The sequence below is a fragment of the Orcinus orca genome, chromosome 2 (assembly GCF_937001465.1).
Source record: "Orcinus orca chromosome 2, mOrcOrc1.1, whole genome shotgun sequence".
NCBI classification, from domain to species: Eukaryota; Metazoa; Chordata; class Mammalia; order Artiodactyla; family Delphinidae; genus Orcinus; species Orcinus orca.
This window is the reverse complement of record NC_064560.1, coordinates 14,079,487-14,106,308: the sequence shown is the minus strand read 5'-3', so window position 1 is coordinate 14,106,308 and position 26,822 is coordinate 14,079,487. Positions and strand designations below refer to the sequence as shown.

Below are 26,822 nucleotides of genomic sequence, written 5' to 3'. Positions count from 1 at the left end.
TGGTCTCTCACCACCTAATGTCAATGCAAAAGACTGCATTTAAGAGGAAATTTATGGCTGGGGTAAAATAAACAATAGGCCCCTGAGAAATTTACTGAGAAAGTAACTTTAGGGGCTTTTTCCCTGAAAACTGTTCAAGTCTTAAGCAACTGCAGTTATACTTTTAATCTTACAGTAAATACTGTCTTTATAATTAGGAAAACATCCCTTGTGCCTAGTCTCTTAAAAGGGACTTTCCCCCCACCCCATTCACTTAAAAAGAAAATCAGTGTTCTACATTTTCTGTTGATGTCATAAGGAAAACCATGAAGGTCTCAATCATATGAAAGAAAAATCACATGGGCATCAAACTTAAAATTATATCTTGGCAGAATCGGAAAGATACATTGCTTCCTTTGGTTTCTTTAGAACATAAGAGATTTTGTATCACTCACATTCTTGGCCTTTTTTTCCACCCACACAGGGAAACGGGGAGGAATGCAGGAATCAAAGAGCTGCATTCCTCTTCACCACAAAGTACTCACACTTGGCGAATGGCAAAGATTTGGGTCATCATTTTTTAAATGATTGCCAAGCAGTGAGGAGCTCAGGCCCAGCACAAATAACAGCCTCCACGATCCCTTCCAGCCCTGCGCCTGTGGCGTCGACCACAGAGCCTGTTTGCAGGGAAAAAATCCAAATTTCTGTGTCCCGAGGGGAGGCATTCATTACTCAGCAGCACCCGCTTTGACCTCATAAGTAGGACAAGTGTTGTTTGCTGTGGGCAAGACTTTTTGACTTCCCTGTAAACGGTTTCTGCATCTAGTCCAATAGAATGGGTGTGGAAGTGTATTTATTGCAACCACAAGGATGTGCAAATTTATTTATAGTATAAACGGTCCTTTCCACAAGTCCTAGCTGTCAACAACTCCCTGTTTTCCTGGAGTTCCCCAGGAGCCAAGAATGTTTTGTTTCTGAAGCCTGGTACCTGGAGAGCTAAAATAACAATCTTGTTAATGAGAAGACAATGAGACTAACTGCTGTTTTGCAGTGTTTCCACGGGGCCATACCTTTTAATTGCCGAGTGTTGGCAATTTAACAGACTGTAATGAGTACACTGTCCCTCTTTTTTTTGCACACAGCCCGTTGAGCTCGGTGGAAACAGGAGTTTGTTTTGTGTACGGAGCCGAGAAGACTTATTAAAAGCTGACGGAAGCGTTTGGAATGAGTTTATTTTGACTGGCGAGGTATGTCTTGATGGTTTGCATTCAAATGCGAGAGAAAAAAAGAGATAAAGTGGATTAGCCTCAATCATCTGGGAGATGACATTTCTCTCCGTGTTTGAAGTATTTTATGAATTAGAGAATGGGACTGATTTTGAAGCCTAAATTAATTTAATCTGTTTGCTTTTGTTTGATGCAGCAGCTGCAGCAACTCACCCTCCTTCTTTGAAAATCTTCAGCTTCGAGGTTTCGAAGAGCCAGTGCAGCCGGTGAGTAGCGGTGGGCAGGAGGCTGCCTTGGGTGGGGAAGGTAGTCGGTGTTCAGTTTCCCCCGGTGGACGGTCTGGCATTCCCCGGTGGGGTTTTGTCTCCAGCTTCAAGCTAGACGCTCTCACACTTGCCCATCGTGCTTTTTATTAAAGGACAACTTGCCAGCAGAAGCCAACAGGAGGAAAAGAAAGGAAATTATTATCCCAACTCCTTTTCCTCCTAGCACATTTTCATTGGGGCGGGGTGGGGGGGGGACCTTCAGCGTGAAGATGAAAGAGGCAGAAATGTTCCCATCGGTCATGGCCCATTAACGGTGCCTGACACCCAAGTCTCCCACACATTCGGCGCACCCGGAAAACCCCAGTTGTGTTAAGAATCCGGATTTCTTTGGTGCGGTAGACGGGCCAATACACTCGAATCCTTGATCATAACCGTGCATATGGGTCCGCCCGTAATCTTCCTAACTCCACCTTGGAAGGCGAGGGCTCCGTGTTTCCTAGCAGGACATGGAGAAAGTGTCTTTACAATAACACTGTCTGAATGTTCACAGTCAATATTCCCAAAACTCTCGGTTACTTAAAAGGAGATTAAGTTAACCTGGCTCATCCCAATACCAATCCACCACCAAATCAGGCTGGCTTATCACAGCCGGATACACCGACGAGAGACGATTTCAAAGTTGAGGGAAAGAAAAGTGAAATTTGCCTATCCTGGTGCTTGATTCGGGATTTCCGATAATATAAGTCCTCCCCACCGTCGACCCCCCAGCTTGGTCTGGAAGGAAAGTAAGTGAGCCAATTTTAGAAAAAGAAGTACTTGGAGAAATCAGGAAGGTGCAAGAAGTGTCCGAGGACGGTCACATCTCACTGGGCCATTTCTGGTGGCAGAATGTTATTGAAAGTCTACATGGCATTTACGGATTCATTTCTATGAGGGCCTTTGAAGTTAGAAGCTGGAGAAAAGGAAACTTGATGAATTTTCTGATGAACCTCATTTATCAGGGCATTTGCCCTGTAACACAAGTCACCCTACATGTAAAGTGTTTTGGATTCGGGTTTGGAGAGCTGTTCCTGCCATTTGGGGTTGGAAAGCATCAGGGCCTCCAAACTTTTTGAACGGGTACCTAGAGCGTATTAGAAACTTTAAAAACAATGATAAATCTCCTTAAGCCTTTGAGATGGCAAAACAATCTCAAATCTTCAGAGAAGGCCCTGAGAGGTCAGTGATCTTCCTCCAGCAATAGGGACAACTCCCGAGGGAGCCCAGCAGGAATTCCAGCCTATTCTCTAGGCTCTAGCTCCAATTTTCATTTAAATCAATCTCTATAAGACTCTGTTTCCTCTTCGGTAAAATGGGAATGAGAATTTCTACAGGACAGATAACTGTGAAGACTCAGTGAAAGGATTATGTAAAGCATTTAAACCCCTTTACGTTGTCAATGTTGTGCTGTAATTCTTGTTACTGTTATTATTATACCCATCAAACTGCATCTCTTCCCCTCTGGGAATTCATTTTGAGGTTATATCTTCTGGTCTTTTTTGTAAGATGGTTATTTGCAAGCAAATGAAAGATAGTCTTAGCCAATATAAAATGAGAAACGATTCTTCTAGGAGTACATATTCTGCCATCACTGAATTTTGATAGTAATACCACACTAGAAAACAAAACACTCCTAATCAGTACTCATCCAAGATTGCAGCTTTGGTCAAAATATACTTTTCTATTCTCTTTGTGTATGTGTTTGTGTGTTAAGGATATCAAGTCATCTAATTTTTTGAGCACCTACTCTGTGTTAAATGTCATACTAAATATTAAGGAGAACAGACAAATGTCAGAAGGAGCTATCTTCATTCAATCCATTTATGAACCCACTGTCAACATAATATAGTCCCTGTACTAGTCTGTCATTTGCAAGGGACAGATTCCCAATTGAGGCTGGCTTAAGAATAATTTATTAGCTTGTGCACCCCATGGAGTAACAGAGGAGTTTGCTGAAGGAGAAAGAATGCTACCTAGAAAGAAGAGAGATGTCAGTGCAGGTGGTTACAATCCACCACACCCCCGACTGATAACATCTTCATCCTCATTCATATAAACCACCCCGGGAGTTCATACAAATAGCACACAGACAAGAACTTCTTTTTTACACTGACAAAATGATACTTGAATCTTCCGGGAATTAAATCAAAGCAGACAAAAGATTCATAACAAGTGGTCTTGCATAGGGAACAGTATTGCAGTGCCTCCACTCAGCCTAATTCTAGAAACCTGGAGAGGTGGGAAGACCGAAGATATACTCCTTCTACTCAGCCCCCCCCCACCCCTCACTGCAATCTCATGAAGCCTCGCGCTGGGCAAGCCAGGCACCTGCTCCAGAGCTGCTGCCCCCCCTGGCACGCACTGCACCAGAGATTAGGTACCCTTTTCCTATTGAGTCTCCCTCTAAACAGTAAGCTATTGAGAGACAGCAGTAGAGTCTGCCCTGCTCACAATTTTTTGAGGGCCTACTATGTGCCAGGGGGGCGGGGCAGTGTGGGCACAGAAGTGAACAAAACAAAGCCCTTTTTCTCAGGGACCTTGCCTTCCCATGCACTAAATAGGTAAATATACATCAGATGTGAGAGGTGCTAAGAAGAAAGTGGAAAGACAAGAATGGGATCCTCCAGGCCTCGCCTTCCCTGGAGGTCCGGGAAGCCCTGGGGAGGAGCCGTCCCAGTGGCAAGAGGACTGATGTGGTCTGGAATCAAGACCCGCTCCCCACTCCATCCCTTTTGAAGAGCAGCATTGGGTGGGGGTGAGGGTGGAGGAGGGGGGCCGTGGTAAAGACTCCGGTTTTATGCTAAGTCAAATGAGAAGCTGTTGAAGAGTGTTTTTTTGTTTGTTTGTTTTTTTGCGGTACGCGGGCCTCTCACTGTTGTGGCCTCTCCCGGACGCGCAGGCTCAGCGGCCATGGCTCACGGGCCCAGCCGCTCAGCGGCATGTGGGATCTTCCCGGACCGGGGCACGAACCCGTGTCCCCTGCATCGGCAGGCGGACTCTCAACCACTGCGCCACCAGGGAAGCCCTGTTGAAGAGTCTTGAACAGAGAATTTGTAGTATTAGAATTCGGGACATAAATGATGGGGAACAGGACCTGCCACCTGAAAATATGCCACTTTGGCATAAGAATTATTTTGAGCTGAAGACATTTGCCTTCTTGAAACCCCTTATCTGCCTAAAAGCATTGCCTTCCCGAAGAACTTGTTTGTCATAAATCCCTTTCCAGAGAGCAACTCGAATCTATTCTAGAGACAGAAGCACCTCACCCAAACAGACAGTGTCACAAAACTACCATATTTCCTATCTCTTCTCCTATGAGCGCATTTATCTTACAAAAAAGTCATCTGTTCTCCCAGAAGTGCCCCTTTGCCCCTCCCCATCCCCTATGATTATGGTGTAGAAGCCCTAAAATCTAACCACCTCCTTGTGTCACATTTCCTCGTGAACTCCCCTGCCTAAGTAGGTAATTAAATCTGTTTTCTTCTCTTGCTAACTTGTCTTTTGTCGATTTAATTTGCAGGCCCCCAAGAAAAACACTAAACAGGATAGAGAAAAAGGTTTTTCTCCCTGACACTTCTGTTCCACCAATGACCCATTCGTATTTAGACTGAATATAGGAAAACAGGTTTATTCTCAGAATTTGTGAAATGATATGTTAAAGTATATAAATTCCCTCCTAAAAACAACAAATATGTAAACATTTTTTTTATTTCAGAAGTCTATAAAGAAGCCCTGGTACTGGGAATTCCCCCAGGGCTGTCCAGTGGTTAGGACTCCAAGCTTCCACTGGAAGGGGCTCAGGTTCGATCCCCAGTAGGGGAACTAAGATCCCACAAGCCAAGCGGCAAGGCCAAAAACAAAACAAAACAAAATCAGAAAAGAAGCCCTGCTACTAACAATCTGTCACATCTCCTTCTCAACTAATCTTATAGACGGAGAGTTCTTCAAGGGGCCTACCGGGGTTCTAACCTCAGAACTGTGGAATTTCACCCTCTCCGTCCACTCCTCTTTCTCAAAGACAGGGAGACCGGGCCCCTGCTGGTTACAGAATTTGGGGGAAGGAGGGCAAAGGGAGAGTAAAGAGATAAATGACCCAAGGTCAATGGGGCAGTGGAGTGGTCTAGGATGGATTTTTTTCCTCCTTCAAATGAATAGCCACTGGGTAGGATGTTCTTTAGTCCTGAATCAACACGTCATCACTATCACCGTCCATACCAGGAACAATCCTTGTAATAATGCTTACATTCTCCTAAGAGAATACTGAAACATTTTTTCTGAGACACACTGCATTGTCTCCTTCGGGAAACTAGATGGGTGGAAACTCAGGGAAGTTAAATACTTGACTGAGATGCTCAGAAGGTCAGCCGCTGACACGGAAAGGGATCATCAACGCAATTCAGTGAGCATGGTTCCCATCAGCTGCAGACACTTCGTCTTGGTCTAAGTACCGTTCTTAGTACCTGTGTAACTTTGTCAAGTAAAACTGCACAGTCTCTTGGTCACAGTCTTCACACTATTTATTATCTACCAGGCCCTCTGATGCCTTAATTATATCTGACTTGCCTAGATTTAAAGTCCAGTGGCCAGAAACTAGGGTCTGGTCTCCCTATGTTCCAAAGAACCCAGAGAGCAACACACATATGAGGAAAACAAGTGTCCCAGGAAAAGTCCTCCCTAACCAATTCAGAAATGGGTGGGCATCGTGGGTCCAAGAGATAGGATTTTTTTCCACCTCCACCCCTTTGCCTATAAAAGCTTTATTTCTTGTTACTTTAAGTTTCTGACATCATCTCAGGGGAAGGCTTGTATTCATGCAGCCTTGCAGAAAATAGCCCAGAACCCCACAATGGCAGCAGGAAACCCAAGAACTGAGTCACCCACTCAAGCCCCCCACCCTCTCCCTGGCCCTTAAAATGTCAATGTTATTAAATGCAACAGTCAGAGAATCAAACCTTTACCTGGGCCTGTCTCGTCTTTCTGTTGCTCCCTTCTTTCCCCTCCCGTTGTTCCTCCAGCCCATATAAGGATTGATCTCTAGCTTCTCCAAAGCTGGCACAGCTGCTCGCTCTTTTTGCAGAAACAGCCTTCCGTGGTCCCTGTTGCCCCCATGGCCCAGTCTCAGGGGTCACGACCCTGTAAGTGCGGTCCTGAGTCCCACAGAATGGCTGCTGGAATGGGGCCCCTTTGCATCCTGTCCCCAGACAAGAGCAGAGACAAGGGGTTACTCCTGGGAGAAGACACACTTGAAAGAAGCACACTGCATTTCAAGGTACAACAGTTATCACGGGGAAATAATGGCTTTTTGTGTGACTCTAACATTGGTAACTTGTTCTATTTCTGGCTTTCACTTACGAAAAAGAGACATTGGTCCACAGATCCTACCGTGTTTTTCTGCTCACTCAAGACAATGTAGATTCTAATTTTCAGTATCGTCCACGAGAATGTCTTCAAGTCAGCTGGAGTGATTCAGCTCTTGAATCTGACTTACAATATCATCTTGCATTCCTAAAGAACTTTCCAGCTTAGGAAGCGCTTCACGTAGTACATTTCCTCACCAGGCCTTCAAGGCAGGCAAGGAAGCTGGAGACGGTCCGGTTTTACCAGGGCTTCTAGCTGCTGGTGCAGCAGCCTACCCACCAGAGCATGCTGCTGTGATGGGGGAGTGTCTCAAAAGCACTTAAAATGAGCCACATTTTACTCTAATGAAATGGCACAAAATGCATAGTTACTTTTAAGGCTTTGCACACTTTATTCAACAAATATTTTTTAAGCCCCTACACTGTGCCACCCTCTGGCTAGGCACTATGGGTACCGTCGAGAGCAAACAAACAGAAGCCATGGTCCCCTTAAATTCTAATGGACAAGATACACATTAATCTGCAATCACACACAGTTGCAACTTCGAAAGGTATAGGACGCTGACTTAGTCAAGGAGAGCTTCCTGAGGGAGTGACCCCTGAGTTGAGATGTGGAGGAGTGCTGGCATCAGGAGAGGAGAGAAGGAAACAATATTGCAAGGAGAGCATGGATGGTTAAAGGGCCCCTGAGAAGGCCAATGCGGGGGAGCACAGGGCACAAGAAGCATGGGGCGGGGGCAGGATGAGGCTGGAGGGGGAGGGGGGCCCACGTGCAGGGATTTGTAGGATGGTTTCCGGATCTGAGTCCTTAGCATCAGGGTAACAGGAAGCCATGGAAGGGGAGGACCTCTCATGATGAGATGGACATCGTCAAATACCACACTGTGGGGTTATGAGAGGGAAGGAATCAGAGTGGGGAAAGGTAACGAGTCCAGTGCCGTTGAAGCAATTCATGTGAGAAATAATGAGAGCCAAGGGGGCTTCCCTGGCAGCCCAGTGGTTAGGACTTTGTGCTGCCACTGCAGAGGCCATGGGTTCGATCCCTGGTCGGGGAACCAAGATTCCACAAGCCACATGGCCCGGCCAAAAAAAACCAGAAAGAAAGAATAAAAAGAAATAATGAGAGCCAAGACGAGAGTGGTGAGACAGAGAGGGAGAGAAACAGGAGGATTCCAGAAACAGGAAGTAAAGCCAATAGGAGTGAATGATGGATTGGAAATGAAATGAAGAGGAAGATGTCAAGGTGTCCTTTTTAAAGGAATATTTTGTACTTTAAAGATATTCACTTAAAGTACTTAAATGTATGTAAAGTCATGACTAATGTCCCCCAAAGCAAGTTATATCAGGCTCTCTCTTTGTACCATAGTGGAGTTCTCAGACTTGGAATCTGTGGAGTGTTCTAACAGGTTCTGACAGCTTACAGAGCATCCCTTACCCCAGTGTCTTGCTTATCGGACCTGATTGGTTCTTTAATGCACTGAGTGTTTAAGTAAATGGCCCAAAGTGATGGCGGAGCCAGGATTTACTGCTAAAGACAGAACTAGGTATGAATTGAGACGTTGTGGCTTAGGAAATTAAGGCATTGCTATTTCCAGAATCTAAGAGTTCATATCATATCCATTTACAGAGGAGAAGTAAAACAACATTCAAACAAAAATCATGGAGAAAGAGGGTGCGTTCATCAGTTCCTATTTTTATACCTTAAGGTATTTGAAGGGACTTTAAGGCATTTAAAGCAGAATGCAGAAATCAACCCAATTGCATGCCGAGGAATAAAAATGTCCCCAAGTTCAAATCAACACCATGAAGTTAGTGCTTTTTATTTCATTCAACAAATGTTTATTCAGTAAGCTAGCTTGGAAAGTTATTTAACATTTTGGGTCTCAGTTTCCACATTAGTAAATAGCAGATACTAGGAGTACCTGCTTTATAGGATTGGTGTAAGGATCAAGTGAGTCGACTGGTGCCCGTCTGCCTCTTCAACACTGTCGTCAGCCACTCTCCCCCAGCTAACAAATATCTACTATAACCCTCTTTTCCCTTTCCTCAAAGCCTTCCCACATGCATTTTCCTTCACGAAAACACCCTGCCTCTGGCTGGTTTCTATTCTTCCTTCATGTGTTGTAAGAGCAGGAATAGCAGAAAAAGATACAGGGGCCAAAGCTCACACACACACACACACACACACACACACACAGTAGATAAGTATGTTTGTGTGTGCCAATGCACACATACACGCACTTGCATATTTGTATATAAGTCAGCAGTACAATGCTAGTAGGACTGGAGGCAGTGTCTACATGAAATCAACGTTCTAACAGGAGCATGACACCCTCATGCAATAAGTAACCACACTACTGTCCTCTGTGTTAACCTGACCTTTATAAGAAGAGTTCACTCTGTTGTGGCCCCTGATGTTTGGGGTTTTTTTTAAAGCAACTGTGAATGTATTGGGGAGATTCCAAAAAAGTGTACCATGGATTATCAAAAGCATGAAAAATCAGTCCTGAGAAGAAAGTTGTAATGATTGGAAGACAGGACTAACAGATGACCAAATGCCTGCCTCTAGAATGACCATTAGATGCCATTTTAGGGAAGGCTGGGTCTGTGGAAGACAGAGGAAACAGCTTCCTTACACCACAAGACAGACCGTTTTTATGACAATATAGTACACTGAGAACTGGATTCTTGGTGTCTAAAACATCTAGATTGTTTTTCCTAGAATTTAGAACCCCTGAGTTAGCTCCCTGACCCTACCACTAACTCGCTGTGTGACTTTAGGTGAGCAATTAATCTAAGTTTCAGTTATTCTCTTCTGCCAAAAGGGAATAATAATATCTACCTCCTAGGTTTTTGTAAAGTTTTAATGAGATAATAATTTGTTCCTGGCTTCTAGTAACAATTCAACAAAAGCTGGCTCTACTCTCCACTTCCTACCTTACTCCCTCAAGATAGGTCAATCAGTATTAAGAAATTATGATCACAAATTATGATCACAAAGTAAAACACATTTTACTTCTGTTTAAACTATATATAAGAATCACTGAATGCAAAGAATACTAAATACCAAATGAAATTACTCTGAAAGGATGCATTTGGAAAAAAGAAGGAGTTTGTTATAGAACAATCATTTTAAACAGAAACAGTTTAAAAGGTAGCAAAGGCATCCTTGATGCATAAGCAGTAGTCCATAAGATTAATAAAAATGTTTAGGCAGTCAGCAATTCGGCTAATTCACATGGGTGACTGACTGGGAGAAAGAAGGCTAAGGAGTTAAATTTAGATAAAGAAACAGACTCTTCCTTAGAGACAACGTGAGCATATAGATTGCACCACACATTTTTGAGTGATAGATAGAAATGGAAGAGATGTATGCCTCTTTTGTCCTTATCTTTTAAGGACAGCTGAACAAATGGTACATTCTTCAGGAATAGAGTAAGTGGTGATGAACCATGTGTTTTCCAACATGACCTGGAAAATGAGTGTCAGCGCCTACAGTGGGGCTCTCCAACCCCTGGGAGGACCCATAACGCTGATGTAGCAAAATCACAACGGATGACAGAGTGCATTGGTTTCTTTGACGTCAGGGGCATTGTTCATGCAAAATTCATTCCTCAAGGTCAAACAGTCCATCGAACTTATGAAGAAATTCCAAAGCCTCTGATAGATTCTCAGCATGGCAGAAAGAGGAAATTCTAGTTCAAGGCTCCAACTCAAACTAAGCCCCTGCAAAGTACTTTTTTTTTAATCTTTTTCTTTTCACTTATTTATTTTGGCGGCGCCGAGCAGTATGCGGGATCTTAGTTCCCAGACTAGGGGTGGAACCCCTGCAGTGGGAGCTCAGAGTTCTAACCATTGGACCTCCAGGGAATTCCCTGTAAAGTACTTTTGATACTAAAAAAAAAAAAAGAAAAAACCTGACAAGACGCCCTCCTTGACCAAACTTTAGTCAGGCTCCTCTGAACCTTCTTATCAGCTTGGTCTCAACCTTTGGATGTTAGGACAGTCTTTACTTTGCTCAATTTTAGCAAAATTCCTGCTAAATCAGTTTAGCTAGGATCCTCACCCTCAATATCTGATCACCCTCCATATTGGATCAAATTTCTCATCTCCTCTGCTTGGTATCACATCACCCTGGTCTGCCTTCAGCAAGAATCCTAAGTCTGTGTAGCCAGAATCCCCCTTTACCCAGATATAATTTTAGTAATTTTCCATCCACTGACCCCCACCCTTCTCCTTGGCTAGAAATCCCCACTTGTCCATTCAGAATGGAGCCCAGTTCTGTACTGAGGTCTCTCTACCCCTATTACAATCATTCCTGAATAAAATCTACTTTCACAGCTCTAACTTCTGTCTGGCTCTAGTTTTCAACACTTGCCAACCTGATCACTCATCTTTTCCCCAGTCTTGGCTCCAATTACATCTAACTGTTCCTCAAAATGAAATACATTCTCAGAAGATGAAGATTCCCCACCAATAAAGAAAGGTATATGAAAGTCTGTCAATGTTATAGGCTTAGAAAATAAAACCAGGGAATTCCCTGGTGGTCCAGTGGTTAGGGACTCTGAGCTTCCACTGTAGGGGCCACGGGTTCAATCCCTGGTCAGGGCTAATAAGATCCAGCAAGCCGAGTGCGTGGCCAAAAAAAAAAAAAAAAAACAAAACCAAGAGAGGGGTATGGAAATCTTCACATTGTTTGAACAAATGGCCCCAGGTGACTAAAGATGATAACAACTATGTAACTGTTTATGCTTTGTTTTTTAGAGATTATACTGCATCATAGGCATGGCTCTTGCACTCATTAGGTTAAGTCACATATACACAGCATCCAATTACTTGAACTAACTTGCCTGAGGGTCTTGGTTATCTCCAGTTTGACTTCCTAGCTCACTTCTACAGATTCCTCTAAATAAAGCTCATTTTAAACCCTTCATCTCTGACGAAGTGAAGTTCTTTCTGAATAATTTTTCCTTACCCTCACTCCAGGCCAACACTATTCTAAGGAGTTTATTAATGTCCTTGCTGGTTATATCCTGAGATGTCAGACCTCACCTTAGACTTAATCTCTCTCTCTCCCCCTCCCTCCCCCTCTCCACTTCGGAGTCCCTTGAGCTACCCAGTCCCCATTTACACCTGTCACTTCCCAAGACTTTCCCTACTGCCTCCTTCACCAGACTCTGTCCTGAAGTCTGGCAAGCAGAGTCCTTAGTTTCTGTTTGAACATCTGTCCCTCTAACTACCCTACAGGCCTCCACCCTCATCCATCCCCAGTCATCCCCCTGGGGCCTCAATCTCACATCCTAGGGCACCCGAGCCCCCTGACTCCATTTACTGGTCACTTCCACCTCCACCCCACCCCCACTAACAAGGCAAGGTGCCCAAGGCATCATTGTTCTCAACATAATCATTAGACTTTTCTATTCTTTTTCTTTTTCTTTTTTTTTTGGCTGTGCAGCACAACTTGCTGGATCTCAGTTCCCCGACCAGGGATTGAACCTGGGCCCTCAGCAGTGAGAGCTCAGAGTTCCAACCACTGGACTGCCAGGAAATTCCACCCTTAGACTTTTCTGAACTTAATTTTTTCTTTCTTTTCTTAAACAAAGGGATTTTTCACATTAGCAGTCAGGGCTTAGATTACCCATTCTGTCCAAGAGAAGTCCGGATGGGACAGTTTAGGGACAAGAGTTCATTTAGCAAGTCCTTGAGAGCCTGACAAAGGACAGGCACCGTTCTCAGTTCAGGTGAGCCCAATGCTGAGCTGGGGCTCATGCTCTTGGCCTGGGGGTCAAGGACCCAGAAGCCACCCAGCCAGTGGGAGCAAGAAGGTTGGTGGTAAGGTGAGAGGGCAGCCAGTACTGAGTACATCTAAAGACCCTTCTGTTGTTTTCCTTCAAATAACTTCCAAAGGGGAATAGCTTAGAAAAATCTGAGAGCATTCAAAGAACAAAGATGTGAAAGGGGCTGGAAAATAGGACCCACGACGGATGGGGAAAAGAAGCTATGATTCTTAGTCTGAGGACGAGAAAGTCTAGAGGCCACTTCACAACGGCCTGCAAGGTTTAAAGGGATATTGCTCAGAGGATGGAGACCAGCTGTTCACAGTCTCTAGTGAGGACAGAACAAAAGGAAATGAGCTTCAGCTCCCACAGGAGTGACTTAAGCTAGAAAATAATCTCTGCCAATGAGGATATCAGGCTTGGGATAAGTTATCAAGGGAGATCAGGGCCTCTCCTCCTCTGGAGTTCTTCAAAACACGGAGGAGCCCGTTTTCCTGGGCAGATGGGGTGCAATTCTGTTAGCAGACAGAGGAGGGGAAGGGGACCAACGTCCAGTCTCACCAGCCACGTGAGCCTGTGACTTTTACAAATAGCCGGCGCTTTTGTGTAGCAGCATAATAGTTTTTTGGACTCTGGTATTTGCAGAATTGAGTCAGGGGAGAGGTAAAAGAGAAGGCACGTGAGGAATGAGAAAAAGGAAGAGAAACTGTATCATTTTTCCGTGGGAGAAGGAAGGAGAAACTGCAAATAACCAAAGTGGGCCCTTAGTAACTCAATTTCTCAAGTAAGAATCTCTTACTTTTTCATACGAAAATTAGCTTCTATATAAATACACTAATTGGCCATTCTTCTTTCTTTCCAGGTTTCCTGACATCCATTTGTACGGTCCCTTTATACCTTCAATATTAGCCTGTTTCAGTTTCCTGCACAGTAAAAGCCAAAGACAGATTCTTGCTATTGAATCCAACACTTCACAAATCCAAAGCCAGAATCTTCGGTATGACATTACCCATCTATTTAAACTCAAACCTGGCACCAAATTCCCAGATATTTTTCCTATTTTTAATTCCTTAAGACCTCTGAGTGTCTCTCCAGCCTTCAGCCTGTTTCATTAAGTCCAACACTGAAGGTTGACTCCTACGTCCCCAGAGCCAGTGTCTCTGAATCTGATGGGCATCTAGGGACAGCCATGCCCACGGGGCTGAAGCACCCAGAAACACTCCCCATCTCTCCAAGGACGCAAGGCTCCAGAAGCCAGCCAGGAGCGGCCCTCACAGTGCAGAGTGTGACATCATCTGTTCCTGGCATCTGCTCCCACTCAGAGCAGGCCCTGAGGATGACTGGAAGGAAGGGACACTTGTCTCTGAGTCTCAGCCAGTGTCCGGTGGTCCACCCACCCCCGGAGTGGCCACCCGAAGGACCACCTTCCTCAGGCAGCTGCAATGGCAGGTACCAGGCTGTGAGCCCCACCAGAGATGAGCCTTCTCTGTCCTGTTCACTGGGTGTGTCCCCGGTGCCTAGAACCGTGCCTGGCACACGGAAGGGAGCATCAATATTGATATTCGGTGACTGAACTAACAGATGCCAGAGTAGGAAGAGGCCTTGGAGACCATCCATCGCTACCCCTCATTCCAGACAAAGTTCAGCGTGAGGCCTTTCTCAGGCTTGTCACAATCCTTTTCTTTTCCTTTTCCTTTTTTTTCTGGCCGCACCTCGCGGCACGTGGGATCTTAGTTCCCTGACCAGGGATCGAACCCGTGCCCCCTGCAGTGGAAGCACAGAGTCCCAACCGCTGGACCACCAGGGAAGTCCCCAAGTCCACACTAAGATGTTAATGGGTACTAATGAATTTCTCTCTCTCTCTCCTTCCCCCTCTAGGACTCTAGGGGGAAGCTGACCTTCCCTCAGACCCTCTTGCGCCAGCCCCTCCCTTGCTGGGCAGTGCACACTCATCCCCAGATGCAGAGAAGAAAGGATTCTCCTCCATCGTGCCCGAATTCTTGAGTTGGCGCCAAGAAACAGCCAGCTGGAGCAGAGCCAGTTGTGATAGAGTTTCACGCATCGGCCAAGAACAGATTCTGCCCAGGAACTCGCACTCACACAGCCCTGTCCAAGGAGAGTGAACACAGAGCGAGCCCTCACAAGGTGTAGGAAGCAAGAGGGTGGCACTCGGGGGCCCCAGGAAGCCCTGTCATCACCGCAACCCGAGGCTGCCAGCAAGCCCGTGCCAGAGGAAGTGGGCTATGCTGCCAGAGGCTGTGCTGAGGTGAGACACAGGGTAGAAGCATCTGGCTAGCAGCAGTGCCAGCTCCCAGACCTGGCTGTGTGTGCCCAGAATCACCTGGGAGCTTTTTAAAAGCAGCTCCATTGCACCCAGGCTCAGATCTACCAACTGTGTCAGAATCGCAGAGGGTAGGTCCCAGGATCTGTGTTTTTTGAAACGCTGTGATTCTGATGTCCAACCCAGTTTGAATAACTGCCCTACTGGCTGACTGACCTACATTCTCTCCCTACAGCTCTTTTTCCCCTTTGGGAGGGAATTTATCTCCTCAAGGTGCACCAGTAGACTGTCAGCATCACTGAGGCTTTCCTATCATTTCCAGAATGAGTCTGGCTGTGCTCCTCGGGGTCACACGTGACTGCACATCCCTAAGCCAGAAGCTCCACTGAGTAACTGAGGTGAGTTTGACTCTTGCTCTGTTATGCGTTAGGAGATGAAAGGCACGTGCAAACATTTGTTTATTCAATTCAGGAAACCCTACCACCCTCTCTGTCTTGGAGAGGGTTAGCAAAGGTGTGTTACCACACTCCTTAATCTCAGGAGTCACGCGGAGGGAAGCTAGACACGTAAACGGCTGAGCAGGAAGGGATGCTAATGGCAGCAGAGGTTCCCCGGGTGGAAACGATCTTTGCTGGGACTGGGAGGGTTCTGCTCAGTCACAATCGGAGAAGTAGGTCTCCTTTCACTGCACCTGCAGGCTCTGGTCCCAAGCATGTCCCACGGGAGGGGACCTTTGTAGATTTCTGGGGTTATCTTTCTTATTTCACCACTCAGCAGGCTCTGGCCCCCTCCGGTGCTTATCACCTGGAGCTGGGCTCTCGGCTGGTTTCATGGGACGGAGCCCCGTGTTTAAGCTCCCGTCTGGGGATCGGACGCTCCACCTCCTTCTGGCTGAGGCACCATGGGACACCTGCCCCCGACTCCAGTTCCTTCCTGGCTTCTCTTGTCGCCTCTCCGGCCTCTGAATCCTAGTCCCTGTGCCTCATAGCCCCTACACCACTGCTGCCAATGCCCTTGGTCACATTTCTCCCCACTTGTCACAGCCCTACCTCGTGCCTCTTGCTGGCGCTCCATGACCCTGGTCACGTGACCTCGGAACTGTCACTCCCCTCTGTCACCCCCCTCTCCTGGTTTCATACTCTGCCCGCTTCATCTCCTGCTGTTCCCTTCATCTGTCATTCTCCCTGCCCCCACCCCTCCCCTTACTCTAGCTCTAGTGGGAGCATCCGATGATAGGAATCATAAGTGGAAAGCACACACTTAGAGGATTTCATGTATAAATGACACTGTTTTCCTTACTTACTATCACTGCCACGCAATTAGTTGCCCTTTAACCAGTGAGTTCTCCCAAAACAATGTCTTTAAAATAAAAATGCCCTTTAAATGTTTTCATCTCTATAAGATTTCTGTTCCGTGGTAATAATGGTGGCTGCTGCTTCTTTTATACACCTAAAGAGCTAGAGAATGTGCATTTACAGGAATTCTCAGCCTTCACTAAGCCTCTTAATCACCTGGGATAGTTTTTAACAACACAATGCCTGGTCTCCACCTTCAGGTGTTTCCATTCAATCGACCTGAAGTTGGGCTCTGCATATATATATATATATTTGGTTTTTGGTTTTGTTTTTGGCGGTACACGGGCCTCTCACTGTTGTGGCCTCTCCCGTTGTGGAGCACAGGCTCCGGACGCGCAGGCTCAGCGGCCATGGCTCACGGGCCCAGCCGCTCCGCGGCATGTGGGATCTTCCCAGACCGGGGCACGAACCTGTGTCCCCTGCATCGGCAGGCGGACTCTCAACCACTGCGCCAGCAGGGCAGCCTGCGTCAATATTTTAAACATACTTCCCAGGACAGGCTGATGTGCAGAAAGGCTTGAGAGTCACTGATTTATAGGAAAATCATTCATGATAAATGTATATTCAAACAGTCAATTCCTGGGAGGCTTGATTTACAGCAGTGGTTCCTAAACACATCCCTCTGAAGCAAGGCAGAAGATCTTAAATCCCGCCCTACCCCACCCACGCCCAATGACCACTAGAAAAGAACTCTGTGATAAAGAATCATAAGGCAGGGCTTCCCTGGTGGCACAGTGGTTGAGAGTCTGCCTGCCGATGCAGAGGACACGGGTTCATGTCCCGGTCCAGGAAGATCCCACATGCCGCGGAGTGGATAGGCCCGTGAGCCATGGCCACTGAGCCTGTGCGTCCGGAGCCTGTGCTCCGCAACCGGAGAGGCCAGAGCAGTGAGAGGCCCGTGTACCGCAAAGAAAAAAAAAAAAAAGAATCAAAAGGCAACAAATCCGTGATTTTACAGCTGAACCAATGCTATAGGTACCTTAAAGGTAACCCAGAAATCTTCTAATTTGCTAGTGTTTTATCCATTATTTAAAGAACACAAGTTACTCAAAAACACAAATTCATTGGCAGCATATCGCCAATGATATGTGCCTGAAGAAGGAAAAGATGGGGGGGTTATATAATCATTCACTTCAGCAATAAGCATATAGATGAATACATGGATTAGGGACTAGTTACTGGGAAATAATAGGCCCAAAATACTGTCTATAAAAATATGCACCTAGGGATTGGTTCAAGATGGCAGAGTAGAAGCATGTGTGTTCACTCCTACTTGCGAGAGCACCAGAATGACAACTAACTGCTGAATAATCATTGACAGGAATACACTAGAACTCACCAAAAAAGATACTCCACATACAAAGACAAAGGAGAAGCTGCAACGAGACGGTAGGAGGGGCACAATCACAATAAAATCAAATCACATAACCCCTGGGTGGGTGACTCACAAACTGGAGAACAATTATACCATAGAAGTCCACCCGCTGGAGTGAAGGTTCTGAGCCTCACGTCAGGCTTCCCAACCTGGGGGTCCGGCAATAGGAGGAAGTATTCCCAGAGAATCAGACTTTGAAGGCTAGCGAGATTTGACTGCAGGACTTCAACAGGACTGGGGGAAACAGAGACTCCACTCTTGGAGGGCACACACAAAGTAGCGTGCGCATCAGGACCCAGGGGAAAGGAGCAGTGACCCCAAAGGAGACTGCACCAGACCTACCTGCTAGTGCTGGAGGGTCTCCTGTAGAGGTGGGGGGTGGCTGTGGCTCACCATGGGGACAAGGACACTGGCAGCAGAAGTTCTAGGAAGTACTCCTTGGTGTGAGCCCTCTCGGAGTCCCTCATTAGCCCCACCAAAGAGCCTGTACGCTCCAGTGCTAGGTCGGCTCAGGCCAAACAACCAACAGGGAGGGAACTCAGTCCCACCCATCAGCAGACAAGTGGATTAAAGTTTTACTGAGCTCTGCCCACCAGAGGCACACCCACCTCTACCCACCACCAGTCCCTCCCATCAGTAAGCTTCCACAAGCCTCTTAGATAGCCTCATCCACTAGACGGCAGACAGCAGAAGCAAGAAGGACTACAATCCTGTAGCCTGTGGAAGGAACACCACATTCACAGAAAGATAGACAAAATGAAAAGGCAGAAGACTATGTACCAGATGAAGGAACAAGATAAAACCCCAGAAAAACAACTAAATGAAATGGGGGTAGGCAACCTTCCAGAAAAAGAATTCAGAATAATGATAGTGAAGATGATCCAGGACCTCAGAAAAAGAATGGAGACAAAGATCGAGAAGATGCAAGAAATGTTTAACAAAGACCTAGAAGAATTAAAGAAAAAACACCTAGAAGAATTAAAGAACAAAAAAACAGAGATAAACCATACAATAACTGAAATGAAAAATACACTAGAAGAAATCAATAGCAGAATAACCAAGGCAGAAGAACGGATAAGTGACCTGGAAGACAGAATGGTGCAATTCATTGCCACAGAACAGAGTAAAGAAAAAAGAATGAAAAGAAATGAAGACAGCCTAAGAGACCTCTGGGACAACATTAAATGCACCAACATTTGCATTATAGGGGTCCCAGAAGGAGAGAAGAAAGAGAAGGACCTGAGAAAATATTTGAAGAAATTATAGTTGAAAACTTCCCTAACATGGGAAAGGAAATAGCCACCCAAGTCCAGGAAGTGCAGAGTCTCAGGTAGAATAAACCCAAGGAGAAACATGGCAAGACACATGGTAATCAAACTGACAAAAATTAAAGACAAAGAAAAATTATTAAAAGCAACAAGGGAAAAACAACAAATAATATACAAGGGAACTCCCATAAGGTTAACAGCAGATTTCTCAGCAGAAACTCTACAAGCCAGAAGGGAGTGGCACGGTATATTTAAAGTGATGAAAGGGAAGAACCTACAACCAAGATTACTCTACCTGGCAAGGATTGCATTCAGAGTTGACAGAGAAATCAAAAGCCTTACAGACAAGCAAAAGCTAAGAGAATTCAGCACCACTAAACCAACTCTACAACAAATGCTAAAGGAACCTCTCTAAGTGGGAAACACAACAGAAGAAAAGGACCTACAAAAACAAACCCAAAACAATTAAGAAAATGGTCATAGGAACATACATATCCATAATTACCTAAATGTGAATGGATTAATGCTCCAACCAAAAGACACAGGCTAGCAGAATGGATACAAAAACAAGACCCATCTATATGCGATCTACAAGAGACCCACTTCACACCTAGGGACACATACAGACTGAAAGTGAGGGGATGGAAAAAGATATTCCATGCAAATGGAAATCAAAAGAAAGCTGGAGTAGCAATACTCACATCAGATAAAATAGACTTTAACATAAAGAATAATACAAGAGACGAGGTAGGACACTACATAATGATCAAGGGATCAATCCAAGAAGAAGATATAACAATTATAAATATATATGCACCCAGCATAGGAGTACCTCAATACATAAGGCAAATGCTAACAGTTATAAAAGAGGAAATTGACAGTGACACAAAAATGCTGGGGGACTTTAACACCTCACTTACACCAATGGACAGATCATCCAGACAGAAAATTAATGAGGAAACACAAGCTTTAAAGGACACAATAGACCAGATAGATTTGATTGAGATTTATAGGACATTCCCTCTGAAAACAGCAGATTACACTTCCTTCTCAAGTACACATGGAACATTCTCAGGATAGATCAATCTTAGGTCACAAATCAAGCCTCAGTAAATTTAAGAAAATTGAAATCATATCAAGCATCTTTTCTGACCACAACTCTATGAGATTAGAAATCAATTACAGGGGGAAAAAATGTAAAAAAAAAAAAAAACCCACAAATACATGGAGGCTAAACAATATTTACTAAATAACCAAGAGATCAATGAAGAAATCAAAGGGGAAATCAAAAAATACCAAGAGACAAATGACAACGAAAACATGACGATCCGAAACCTATAGGAGGTAGCAAAAGCCATTCTAAGAGGGAAGTTTATAGCAATGAAATCCTACCTCAAGAAACAAGAAAAATCTAAAATGAACAATCTAACCTTACACCTAAAGCAACTACAGAAAGAAGAACATACAAAACCCAAAGTTAGTAGAAGGAAAGAAATCATAAAGATCAGAGCAGAAATAAATGAAATAGAAACAAAGAAAACAATAGCAAAGATCAATAAAACTAAAAGCTGGTTCTCTGAGAAGATAAACAAAACTGATAAACCTTTAGCTAGACTCATCAAGAAAAAGAGGGAGAGGACTCAAATCAATAAAATTAGAAATGAAAAACAAGTTACAACAGACACCACAGAAATACAAAGCATCCTAAGAGACTACTACAAGCAACTCTATGCCAATAAAGTGGACAATCTGGAAGAAATGGACAAGTTCTTAGAAAGGTATAACCTTCCAAGACTAAACCAGGAAGAAATAGGAAATATGAACAGACCAATTGCAAGTAACGACATTAAAACTGTGATTAAAAACCTCCCAACAGGGGCTTCCCTGGTGGCGCAGTGGTTGAGAGTCCGCTTGCCAATGCAGGGGACACGGGTTTGTGCCCCGGTCTGGGAAGTTCCCACATGTCGCGGAGCGGCTGGGCCCGTGAGCCATGGCCGCTGAGCCTGCACGTCTGGAGCCTGTGCTCCACAACAGGAGAGGCCACAACGGTGAGAGGCCCGCGTACGGCAAAAAAAAAAAAAAACCTTCCAACAAAAAAAAGTCCAGGACCAGATGGCTTCACAGATGAATTCTATCAAACATTTAGAGAACAGCTAACATCCACCCTTCTCAAACTCTTCCAAAAAGCTGCAGAGGAAGGAACACTCCCAAACTCATTCTATGAAGCCACCATCACCCTGATACTAAAACCAGACAAAGATACTACAAAAAAAGAAAATTATAGATCAACATCACTGATGAATACAGATGCAAAAATCCTCAGCAAAATACTACCAAACAGAATGCAACAACACATTAAAAGGATCATACACCATGATCAAGTGGGATTTATCACAGGGATGCAAGGATTCTTCAATATATGCAAATCAATCAATGTAATACACCATATTACCAAATTGAATAAAAACCATAAGATCATCTCAATAGATGAAGAAAAAGCTTTTGACAAAATTCAACACCCATTTATGATAAAAACTCTCCAGAAAGTGGGCAGAGAGGGAACCTACCTCAACATAATAAAGGCCATATACGAGAAACCCACAGCAAACATCATTCTCAATGATGAAAAACTGAAAGCATTTCCTCTAAGATCAGGAACAAGAAAAGGGTGTCCACTCTCACCACTATTATTCAACATAGTTTTGTAAGTCTTAGCTACGGCAATCAGAGAAGAAAAAGAAATAAAAGGAATCCAAATTGGAAAAGAAGAAGTAAAATTGTCACTGTTTGCAGATGACATGATACTATACATAGAGAATCCTATAGATGCCACCAGAAAACTACTAGAGCTAATCGATGAATTTGGTAAAGTTGCAGGATACAAAATGAATGCACAGAAATCTCTTGCACTCCTATACACTAACAACGAAAAATCAGAAAGAGAAATTAAGGAAACAATTCCATTTACCACTGCAACAAAAAGAATAAAATACCTAGGAATAAACCTACCTAAGGAGGTCAAAGACATGTACTAAGAAAACTATAAGACACTGATGAAAGAAATCAAAGATGACACAAACAGATGGAGAGATATACCATGTTCTTGGATTGGAAGAATCAATATTGTGAAAATGACTACAGTACCCAAAGCAATCTACAGATTCAATGCAATCCCTATCAAATTACCAATGGCATTTTTTACAGAACTAGAAAAAAAAAATCTTAAAATTTGTATGGAGACACAAAAGACCCTGAATAGCCAAAGCAATATTGAGGGGAAAATATGGAGCTGGAGGAACCAAACTCCCTGACTTCAGACTATACTACAGAGCTACAGTAATCAAGACAATATGGTACTGGCGCAAAAACAGAAATATAGATCAGTGGAACAGGACAGAAAGCCCAGAAATAAACCCACGCACCTATGGTCACCTTACCTTTGATAAAGGAGGCAAAAATATACAATGGAGAAAAGACAGCCTCTTCAATAAATGGTGCTGGGAAAACTGGACAGCTACATGTAAAAGAATGAAATTAGAACACTCCCTAACACCATACAGAAAAATAAACTCAAAATGGATTAAAGACTGAAATGTAAAACCAGACACTATAAAACTCTTAGAGGAAAACATAGGAAGAACACTCTTTGACATAAATCACAGCAAGATATTTTTTGAGCCACTTCCTAGAGTAATGGAAATAAAAACAAAAGTAAACAAATGGGACCTAATAAAACTTAAAAGCTTTTGCATAGCAAAGGAAACTATAAATAAGATGAAAAGACACGCCCAGAATGGGAGAAAACATTTGCAAATGAATCAACGGACAAAGGATTAATCTCCAAAATATATAAACAGCTCATGTAGCTCAATATCAAAAAAACAAACAACCCAGTCAAAAAACAGGCAGAAGACCTAAACAGACACTTCCCCAAAGGAGATATACAGATAGCCAAGAGGCACATGAAAAGCTGCTCAACATAACTAATTAATAGAGAAATGCAAATCACAACTACAGTGAGGTATCACCTGACACTGGTCAGAATGGCCATAATCAAAAAAATCTACAAACAATAAATGCTGGAGAGGGTATGGAGAAAAGGGAACCCTCTTGCAATTTTGATGGGAATGTAAATTGATACAGCCACTATGGAAAACAGTATGGAGAGTCCTTCAAAAACTAAAAATAGAATTACCATATAACCCAGCTATCCCACTACTGGGCATATACCCAGAGAAAACCATAATTCAAAATGACACATGCACCCCAATGTTCACTGCAGCACTATTTACAATAGCCAGGTCATGGAAGCAACCTAAATGCCCATCAACAGACAAATGGATAAAGAAGAAGTGGTACATATATACAATGGAATATTACTCGGCCATAAAAAGGAACAAAGCTGGGTCATTTGTAGAGACGTGGATGGACCTAGAGACTGTCATACAGAGTGAAATTAAATCAATAAGAGAAAAACAAGTATCATATATTCACACATATATGTGGAATGTAGAAAATGGTACAGATGAACCAGTTTGCAAGGCAGAAATAGTGAAAAAGATGTAGAGAACAAACATATGGACACCACAGGGGGAAAGCGGGGGGGGAGGGGGGGATGAATTGGGAGACTGGGATTGACATATATACACTAATATGTATAAAATAGATAAGTAATAAGAACCTGCTGTATAAAAAAATAAATAAATCAAAAAAAAAAAAAAACTGCACCCAGTCAAAATGGTTATTGTTACCAAACTCAGGTGTGGCTGCGTTACTGGAAGTTCAGCCTCTCTGTACACCAGTGCCAAATCAAATCTCGGAGACAGTTTGGAGTGAAGTAGAAAACGATAGCTTTATGACTTTGTCAGGCAAAGGGCGGCACAATGGGCTCCTGCCTCATAAAACTATGTGTCCCCCCCCCATCCTGGGAGGGTTGATGAGGGTTTATAACAGTGGTTCGTGGGTGGGTGGAGTGGGGTGGGGGGGTGAGGGCGGGGTTGGTGTCTCTGACAAAATTAGGGTGTGAGCTGGGCCTGCCCTCCCTTGATCTCCTCTCAGGTGGTTGGTCTTCTAACCTTGATGAGCTTCTCTGGTCCCTTTAATCTCGCCTCTGTTGGTTTTTTTGGCTGCTCCTCCCTTGATGAGCAGCTGTTCAATTCTGCCCTTTGGAACTCAGGGAAGGTCATGGAGGATGGAGTCTTGCCTACAAGAAATAGGGGACAAAAAGGCCTCCATGCCTGGGATCCCCACAGGGCCCCTGCTCAGTTCCAGCTGCTCGCCACTCAAAAGCCAATACTTGAGAGACAAGTGTTGGTTGGAAAGGAAAGTTCGCTTTAATTCAGGAGACTGGCAACGTGAGGAGAAGGCAGACTCATGTCCAAAGACCAACTCAGAAGATTCTGCTCAACTGTGAAAGTTTTTAAAGGGAGAATCATTTGGGGAGGGGGTCAGAGTCTTTGTGATCTTCCACTGTGTGTAGACGTTCTTCTGGTTGATTGGTGGTGAGGTAACAGGGCAGTGCTCCAGGAATCTTATACTCAGCCTGAAGTTACCATCCTCTACCTGGGTGGGGGCCTTAGTTCTTACAGAAGAACTCAAAAATATTGTTATGTATATTTCTAGTGGAGGAACCTGGGCCTTGCCCCTTGCTGCACTATGATTCTCGATGGCTCCTCCCTAGTTTCTGCATTCCCTCCCTTCCTTGATAAGCAACTGTTTGAATCTGCCCTTTAGAACTCAGGGAAGGTCAGGGAGGTTGAATGAAGCCTATTTCCTACAAAGAACAAATGGGGGACATGGAAAGGATTTGTACCTGGGAGGCACCCACAGAGTCCTTCTCCATTTTGCTATCATCAAAAAATATACAAGTAATAAATGCTGGAGAGATTGTAAAGAAAAGTGAGATACACTGTTGGTGAGAATGTAAATTCGTGCAGCCCCTATGGAAAACAGTATGGTGAGTCCTTAAAAAACTAAAAATAGAACTACCATATGATTCTGCAATCCTACTCTTGGGTATATACCCAGAAAAGATAAAAACTCTAATTTGAAAAGATACACGCACCCCAATGTTCAAAGCAGCACTATTTACAATAGCCAAGACATGGAAGCAACCTAAATGTCCATTGACAGGTGCATGGATAAAGAAGATGTGAGATATATATATACCTAGATATAGATATAGATACATATAGATATATATAGATATAATGGAATATTACTCAGCCATAAAAAAGAATGAAATGTTGACATTTGCAGCAACCTGGGTGGATCTAGAGATTATCATACTAGGTGAAATAACTCAGACAGAGAAGGACAAATATCATATCATGTCACTTGTATGTGGAATCAAAAAAAAATGATACAAATGAACTTATTTACAAAACAGAAACAGACTCACAGAGATAGAAAACAAATGTATGGTTACCAAAGGGGAAGCAGGGGAGGGATAGGAGTTTGAGATTAGCAGATACATATTATTATGTATAAAATGCATAAACAACAAGGACCTATTGTATAGATAGCACAGGGAACTATATTCAATATCTTGTAGAAACCTATAATGGAAAAGAATCTATAAGGGAAAAAAAAAAAATATATATATATAAAACTGAATCACTTTGCTGTACTCCTGAAACTAACACAATATTGTAAATCAACTATACTTCAATTAAAAGATTAAAAATAAGAAAATTAAAATATGCACCATGAACCCTATCACCATCACCAAACTAACAAGAATTTATTATTTAAAAGCATGACTAGAAGCCATTTGGAATCACAACCAGCTAGACAAGTGATATGAGGCATCCTTTCCCCAGGTTGCAAGAATTCCTTAAGTACCTGTGTTACCAACATAATTAGCATGGCCACCAACATCTTAAAATACTGATGTAGTATTATCAGTAAATGCTGGTATGAAATAGATTTAATATTCAATGTAACTATTCTTAATTATTCACTAAGTTAGTGGTAAGTAGCTCTATAAATTGAATAGAAAAATGAAAATGTATAAAATTTTGCCTCATTTGGCAAAAGGAATCCCCCCCAAACACGTTTATTTTTAATGTGTATCAGTTCATAAGGAAAACACTCAAGGACCATCCTATGAGATTCCTAGTTTTTTTGAGGGATGTATTTTACTGCCTTTTGAGACAGGAAGAGCATTTTATTATTCTTTTTAAAATACACATTCAGGTACAAATCTGATCTCCCTGGTTACAAATACCCCTAGAAGCAAACTTTTCTATCGTAATGAATGTGTTCATTTATTCACCTGATCTTTCAGACAAAAAAAAAAAAAAATCATGTCTTTAATAAGTGAGAAGATGTAAACAGCAAGTGAGAGAAAAAAATCTACTTTGAATAGGACATTTTCCAAAGGCAAATTTGGTTTAGCTTGAATGACTTATCCAAGTCTTTGATGGAAAACAATTGAAAATAGGAAAAGATCAGCCTAAAAAAATAGAACCAGTATAAACTCAAATATTCAGCTCAAACAGGACCAGTGAGATCTGAATATAAGAAAATCCAGAAAACCTGAAAAAATCTAGAGTCTCTGAGCAAAGACACTAGAAGTCTGAGGCTTAGCTGAAGTAGAAAAATAAAACTTTAATTTTTGTTCATTCTCATTCTCTCAATTTCCAGGAACAAAATAGCTGCTAGTTCTTAGAACTTTAGAAGCTTGCAATTTGTGCATAATTACTTTAATAAGTATAAACTATATCCTATAAATAGCATAATATAAGACATTAATTCTGCAAGTTTAAAAGTAAGATCAGAATTGCTATTTTTAACTTTCTGGAGAACAGGAAGTTCATTTAGTTTTTAACTCAGGACTTTCCAATACCTGGCACCATACTTTTTATATTACACATGTTACCAAAACCATATTTCTTC

The 26,822-nt window shown here is 43.3% G+C and overlaps 1 long non-coding RNA gene across 1 annotated transcript; it reads left to right on the top strand.

Moving 5' to 3' along the window:
* Positions 1-1,031: 1,031 nt before the first annotated feature.
* Positions 1,032-16,467, top strand: LOC117197038 (uncharacterized). The gene is made up of 6 exons (XR_004477505.2): positions 1,032-1,226; positions 1,402-1,471; positions 13,507-13,641; positions 14,523-14,910; positions 15,248-15,323; positions 15,700-16,467. It is a non-coding gene; the product is annotated as an uncharacterized LOC117197038 (long non-coding RNA).
* The last annotated feature ends 10,355 nt before the right edge of the window (positions 16,468-26,822 follow it).